Raw genomic sequence first — 7,544 nt, forward strand, 5'->3', positions numbered from 1 at the left:
ATCTTGAAAATCTAGACTTAAATACATATTTTCAAATAAAATAAAAAAATTCTTTTCTTTTTTTTTAAAGAGGCTGATCTGTTGTTAACTGTGGTTTGGTGATGCCTATATGAATGGCTACTGCAATAAGGGGGCAACGGAGGATATTGATTTGCATTAAATTTGCACATCCTAATTTATATATACAGATTCAAAGGCAAAATTAATTATCATAATGTAACTAAGAGTTAGGGACTTCCCTTGTATACGGAGACAGGCTCTGGAGGATTGAGCGGATGAGACCAATACTAGGTCCAACAGTCAAGAAGACAGTTTCTGACCAAGTTGTAGAAGGAAGTGAGGGGTGGATGGGACTCGTCAACCTGGGGAGGTAGCCCAGCTAAGAGAAGGAAGACTCTGACCCTAAGTCTCCACTGCCTGGCAGAACATCTTTGGGAGAAAAAAAGGCTAAGTAGTAGACGCGGGTGGCGCTGTGGGTTAAACCACAGAGCCTAGGACTTGCCAATCAGAAAGTTGGCGGTTTGAATCCCCGTGACGGGGTGAGCTCCCATTGCTCTGTCCCTGCTCCTGCCAACCTAGCAGTTTGAAAGCACGTCAAAGTGCAAGTAGATAAATAGGTACCGCTCTGGCGGGAAGGTAAACGGCGTTTCCATGCACTGCTCTGGTTCGCCAGAAGCAGCTTAGTCATGCTGGCCACATGACCTGGAAGCTGTACGCCGGCTCCCTAGGCCAATAAAGCGAGATGAGCGCCACAACCCCAGAGTCGGTCATGACTGGACCTAATGGTCAGGGGTCCTTTACCTTTACCTTTTAGTAAACCCTACAACAAATCCAGAGTGGAGTTCTAAGATGTTTGGATGGTGCCCTGTATGCCTGCAGCCAAGCTGGTGCCAAATGTATTGCTCTGCTTTCCTTTGAACCATATCAATGTTGCCAAGAGGTCATCTGGGCAGCTAGGACCTCCGTACACACACCCCAGGCTTGTGACCCGGGGAGGTTACTTTGGTGCTGCTAAGGTAGTGATTTGACTTCAACCTCTAGAGACAGATGGATGCCAACAATAGTTTGCCACTTTGTGACAATTATGAAAGGACACTGGAACATCTTTAAGGAATATTAAAGACCTCCATACACACTGCCCAGGCCTGCGCCCCAGCAAGGTCACTTTGGTGCTTCTAACACAGCAGTTTGACTTGGAAGTGCAATCCATTGTCTCTTGAGAGAGATGGATGCCAGCCATTAAGAATACAAGTATCTCACCATAGTGGGGAAAGCTATGACAGGGTGACCTTTGTGCCTGCCCAGGTGCTGCTACCATAGGGTTGCCATGTGTCCTCTTTTTCCAGGACACATCCTCTTTTTCAAGGGTAGAGTCGTGATAGCGATCTATAGTTAAAAGTAGAAGTCGGCAAATGTGTCCTCTTTTTTGCTCTTCAAAATATGGCAACCCCAGAACTGTTGCTGGGCAACTCCAAGGCCCCTCCTGCTCTCTCTTCTTGGACCAGATAGTCCTTCAAATCGGGGACTCCTTCAAACAGAGGACTGTCCTTTATTAAGCAAGGAGCCATTGCCACCCATAGCTTGCGACTGAAGCTATGGCACAAGGTTTATGGTTACCCCAGTTTATATATACCCACAGCTCATATCTATGAGGTTTCTTCTGTCAACTATTTTAGCTAATTCATACTGGGAATGATCCAGCCAGAGGTAACTGTTTTTAAGTTTGTTCAGTGGAAGAAAATGAAACATATGCTTAACTCTCCCACTGAAATCAAGAGGAATTAAGAGCGGATGATAGGCTAGGCCTGTGTCCATTGCTACTTATGTTGTTGTGGTAACTAAACATTTGAATTGACTTTTTCAGTTGAAATTTAAGTTACTGATTAGTGGGATCAAATCAAGTTAAATTCAATAACTCTGACTTTACTGGTTATGGAAAACAGCCAACATCAAGAGCATATACCCTGTGAGGGAGAGGCGGGGGGGGGGGGGACAACAACTCGGCTAGCTCAAATTGTCGGCTGCAAATGTAGTGTCGTTTTTTAAAAAGCCCATTTTTAAAATGTATCATTCTTAATCACAGAACCAAAGAAACCACAAGTGCCAAATTCAGCAGCACTCTCTCGTCCTGAATTAGATAACATTACTAGGAGCAGGCACCATTCTTGTGGGAATGAATGCATGAAAATAGAGTTTTGCATAACAATGTCAAAATCATAACTCTGAAAAGAGCTCGCTTAGTTAGAATAAAACTCAAGTGGAATATTGATACAGTTATCTTTGAAGACTTCATAGATGCTTTGTTACGATGAATTGTATAATAATATCTCTGACAAGGCTGGGGGGGGGGGAAGACGGGAGTTCCATGAAGTATCCAGGCCCCCAGACCAGATCCCACACCTGCTTTTCCGGGGCTCGTGTTTGTTTTAGGTAAAGGTCACCCACAACTGGCCCTTTGAGACTTTCGGTATTGGAAAAGCATAAAGGAGCACTTGCATGAAGGACCTTAGGTAAGGTCACTTTTGAAAATATGAGGTTATGAATGGCTTTCCCCATATAACATAAAAGACCAAGCCACAGCTACATATTACAGGCGCCCTGTAGCTTAACACCATGTACATTAGCCTCATACTTCCTCTACCACCCGCCTTATATTTAGAAATGCAAAACTGACTCGTAGCATAATGGTTGCATTGCCTATATCCTCAGCATGACCACCCCAGCAGCAGCCAGTGTCGTGGAGCTCAAGAATTTCCACAAAATGTTCCCACATCCCTGCATTTTGCAAAGCCAAATTCACAGGAGAGAGAGGAGGAGTGTGGGGTGGCGCTCTGTCAACCATAATGCTTAGTTCCAGTGTGCAGCTTAAAAGAGAACAACATTACATATTTTTTTTCACAGCAATTGCACTTTAATTGAAAAAAAGAGAGAGAGTAAGATCCATCACCCCAGTGTTTAAGCAACTTGGTCCCATATTGTCTTTGTATATTCTTGAAAACCCTGCCTACTTTTTATTTGCCCGAATCCTCCTCCAATACATATTTCTAAATGGCTCTGTTTATTGATGTGGTTTTTATTCTTGTCTCTCTGCCACTAGGCTCTACTATTTGTGGTGCTGTTTATCAAGAAACACCATGCGAAAGTTAATAATAACATAATTTAGAGCAATAATTACATTTTTATTCAATAGCTTTGGGAAAACACTGAGTTGAATAATGAGATAAAAATGAGTGTCTTGGTTCTAACAGGACATTAATCAACATATTAACTGTGTAGGCAAACTGATTTGAGGCTGTTATGGCTTAATTTGTCTCAAAATCATTATTTTTAATGTATTGCATAATGTACTTTAAAATATGTGTTGAAGTGATTCTATGTATGCATTAGTTTTCCGCAGAATGGATTTTACTCTTTATTCTGCCTTGAATGATAGCTTTTTATGGTATACAGTATAAAATCGATATTCTTGAAGCTCTGGCATTTCAGAGTCAGGTTAAAAATAAAACAAAATTAATCCTAAAACATATTTCCCTAAACCTTGATTCAACTACAGAGGCTGCAGGGGTTTCACGGCTGCTGTTCACATTTGGCATCGAGGAGCTGACTTGGTTTCTCTTCATACGAAAACCACATCATGTCGTTTGAATGCTCTTTAAGTTCTCTTGAAATGGTGCTGCTATTTTAAGCAATGCGCCCTAAGTGTTTACAAAAGCCTCCCAAGAGAGGGGCAGCAAGATCTGCTGTATGGTTAATTGCCAATTTATTTAACAGAAGGCCAAAACAGAGGTGTGCCACTGCAACACACACCCCAACCACTTGACAGTGCCGCACGAAGGAAACAGCTGTCCAGGGGCTCTGAAAATGTATTCTAAAACTGGCAACAATATAGGGGAAGAAATGAATGTGCCAGTCCATCACGTGGGCGTTTGGGAACACAGCAGTGCATTTCCCAGCTGCTACCCAAAGTGCACCATCTGAGACTTGGCTTCCCCCACATAGTTGCGTCCATGAGGCCATACTCTCCAACATATCCCTAATGAAAATAGGGACATCCTATTCTCTTATTATTATTTTTATTAATAATAATATTAATAATAATACCCGTCTATCTGACTGGGTTGCCCCAGCCACTCTGGGTGGCTTCCAACATACAGCGGTACTTCAGGTTAAGAACTTAATTCGTTCTGGAAGTCCATTCTTAACCTGAAGCACCACTTTAGCTAATGGGGCCTCCCACTGCTGCCGCAGTTCTCATCCTGAAGCAAAGTCCTTAATCCAAGGTACTATTTCTGGGTTAGTGAAGTCTGTAACACGAAGTGTCTGTAACCTGAAGCGTCTGTAACCCAAGGTACCACTATATATAAAAACATAATAAACATTAAAAAAGTCCCCCATACAGGGCTGCCTTCAGATGTCTTCTAAAGGTTGTATAGTTACTTATCTCCTTGGCTCTGGGGTTGCAATCCTCCAATATTTCTCGGATGAAAATAGGGACGTCCTAAGGAAAAGCAGTACATCCCAGGATCAAATCAGAAACCGGGAGACCTTCTATAAATCTGGGAGTGTCCCTGGAGAATAGGGACACTTGGAGGGTCTGTGAGGCCATGCCACATGGGTGAGCTAGCCTAGTATGTGTTCTGTGCTACAGTGTTGGAAATCTCAGAACCAGAAGTACACATGTAGCCCATATATGGCCGATGGGGAGAAGACACACTGCAACATTGTTTTGCTATCAACAAGATGCCTTGTCTTTTTTTTATTATTAAATAAATTTTATTAGTATTTTCCACACAACAACAACACGAAAAATATCGAAAAATAACAATACACAACACACAAAAGCCAACATTTGAAAAACTAAAAAAGCAACAACAACAAAAATCAAATCCATATCTTACAAGTTAATAATATAAACACTAAAAAAAACCCAAAACATTGACTTCCACCAATCCCACAGCACCTCCTTTATCTCTCATTGTGTCTTCCTGTTTTCCTGTTTTCCTTATCCTCTCTAGCCTAACATCTAGATATAAATCCCTCTTTCTTATCCTTTCACTTCACAAGGTTATTCAAGACTCGGCCAGATTTCTGTCCTCAAACCTTGACTTTTGAGGTATTCATTTAGGCACTCCCATTCTTTTTTTACTTCACTTTTTGGTTTTTGTCTTATTATGTCTGTCAATTTGGCTAATTCTAAGTATGCCTTGTCTTAATGTGAGGTAGGGCTGGTTGGCCAATCATGCCATTGGAGCATGACTCTAACTGACCTTTCAGCCTAACTCTAGACTACATAGGTGGATAGGATATTGCAGCCTCTGTAAAGAGCTGCCATAGCTTCTTCAGACCAATGGTCTATCTAGCTCAGTATTACTTACCCAGACTTGCAGCAGCACTAGGTAGCTTTCTGCAGGCCTGCTATCTAAGATGAACACAGGGACCTTCTACTAATGATGACTGCACTCTAACACCACTGACTCCTGACACTCTTCCTGGGATGCCATAGTGTTTTTCATCTTCTTGACTACAAAATTGCTTTGTGTTCTTCTCTCTCCCCTCTGCCCCCCTCTTTTCCTTCTCTTGGCTGTGGATTTGGATGAATGATGTGGTGGCACAATAGCCAAATTGGTAAGCGCTCAGCAATTTGATACTTAGCAATGCTAATGTCAGATGCCAGACAAACTGGATGTCAAACAAAGACCAGTGCGGCTTAAGCATTCCATGTGATGTGCAGAGCTGGCTTCGGCAGAGCATTTCAGAAGACAATAGTCTAATGTATGCTGGAAAGCTGGTCGGGCCACTTCATGTACAACATGAAGAAGCAACGAGACGTCGTAAGTGATGGTTTTCAATGGCAGAGAAACAAAGGGAAGGACAGGATTGCTTTGGTCAATTGCTAAGCTCCCTTTCCCTGTCCTCCTGTATAATTTGAGGTGTGATATTCTATTGGGATATTCCTGTTTTTGTTTCCCATACATCATGGATATATGCATATACAATCCATGTAAATAATATACAAAAGGGTTGGGGAAAGGCACAGTCACTCAGCAGTGCTCATCAGAGATGAGATAGAAAATGGTGCAAGACCTCTCAGATCAGGAAATCTCAGGCAGGCATTTCTGTTTGTTGTTACAGGGCCAGCAGGACCAGTAGTTTCAGCATAACCCAACACATTCAGATGGAGTTTTGCTTTGCTTATAATACTGGTAGTGAGAGATAAACGAATGCATTGGAAGCTCATGGGAACAAAAACGAAGGCAATCAATAGTGAAGGTGTAGTCCACGTCTCTTTTAAAAGACGAAGTTTATTCCATTGTACTCAGTGGCCTGGTTTGGACACAGTGCTAAACTATGGTTTAATATTCAGGGCATAAACCTTAGGCTCATATGCTCCACCCTGCCTCTCCTGCTCTGGCATGGCTGCAAGACGGATTTGATTTCTCATTAACCACAGGCAGAAATTGGCCAATCTTTCAATTTTTGTTTTTCTCTGTTTCTCATTTTCTCAATCTTAAGTTCTCTACATTTTCACAGAAGTTTGCATCTTTTTTGAAAAGTTCTCATGAAAATTTGGCAGGATTTTGCATGCATTTGGGGGGGTATGCAATTTAGCCCACTATACACTATAAACCACTGAGCCTCTTGGGCTTGCCTATCGGAAGGTCAGCAGTTCAAATACCCATGACGGGGTGAGCTCCCGTTGTTCTGTCCCATTTTCTGCCAACCTAACAGTTTGAAAGCATGCCAGTGCAAGTAGATAAATAGGTACTGCTGTGGTGGGAAGGTAAATGGCATTTCTGTGCACTCTGGCTTCCATCACAGTATCCCGTTGCGCCAGAAGCAGTTTAGTCATGCTGGCCACATGACCCGGAAAGCTGTCTGTGGACAAATGCTGGCTCCCTTGGCCTGAAAGCGAAATGAGCGCCGCAACCCCATAGTCGCCTTTGACTGGACATAACCATCCAGGGGTCCTTTTTATAATATTTTTAATTAATTTTCACAATAAACAAAATCATTACATTAAAGGGGGGAAAACATAAAAACCATAAAATAAAACATTTAAAACAACTGTAAACACACTTAATATTGAACCCACATTATGGGACCCCTTTAACTGCCTTTACCTTTCACACATTTTTGCAAAACAGTTTTCCCCAATATAATGTATTTTTGTATTGTTATTTTCATTTTTAAGCACCCTATACTGTTGTATAAGTATTCCTGCATATATTACTTAGCTGAAGACCTACATTGTAAAATTTGGAGAAGTGCCAGTTTCTAAGGATGACTGTGTTTCAGTTTTCACATCACTTTAGAAAGTGCAAGTTACGTTTGCCTTCAAATGCGAACTGAATCAAATTTCTCTCTCATCCCTAACCACAGTTTATAATTACGTCTGAGTCCTATACAGTGGTTAATCTTAACTATGGTTTAAGGAAATAAACCAGGGTCATAAAGCCAGAGGTTGGCTTGTTTCAATAAACCATAGTTAAGATTAACAACAGCTTGTTCTTGATAAAGTTTGAACATATTGATAAACCATGGTT

The sequence above is a fragment of the Podarcis filfolensis genome, assembly GCF_964270895.1.
Source record: "Podarcis filfolensis genome assembly, chromosome: 1".
Classification (NCBI taxonomy): domain Eukaryota; kingdom Metazoa; phylum Chordata; class Lepidosauria; order Squamata; family Lacertidae; genus Podarcis; species Podarcis filfolensis.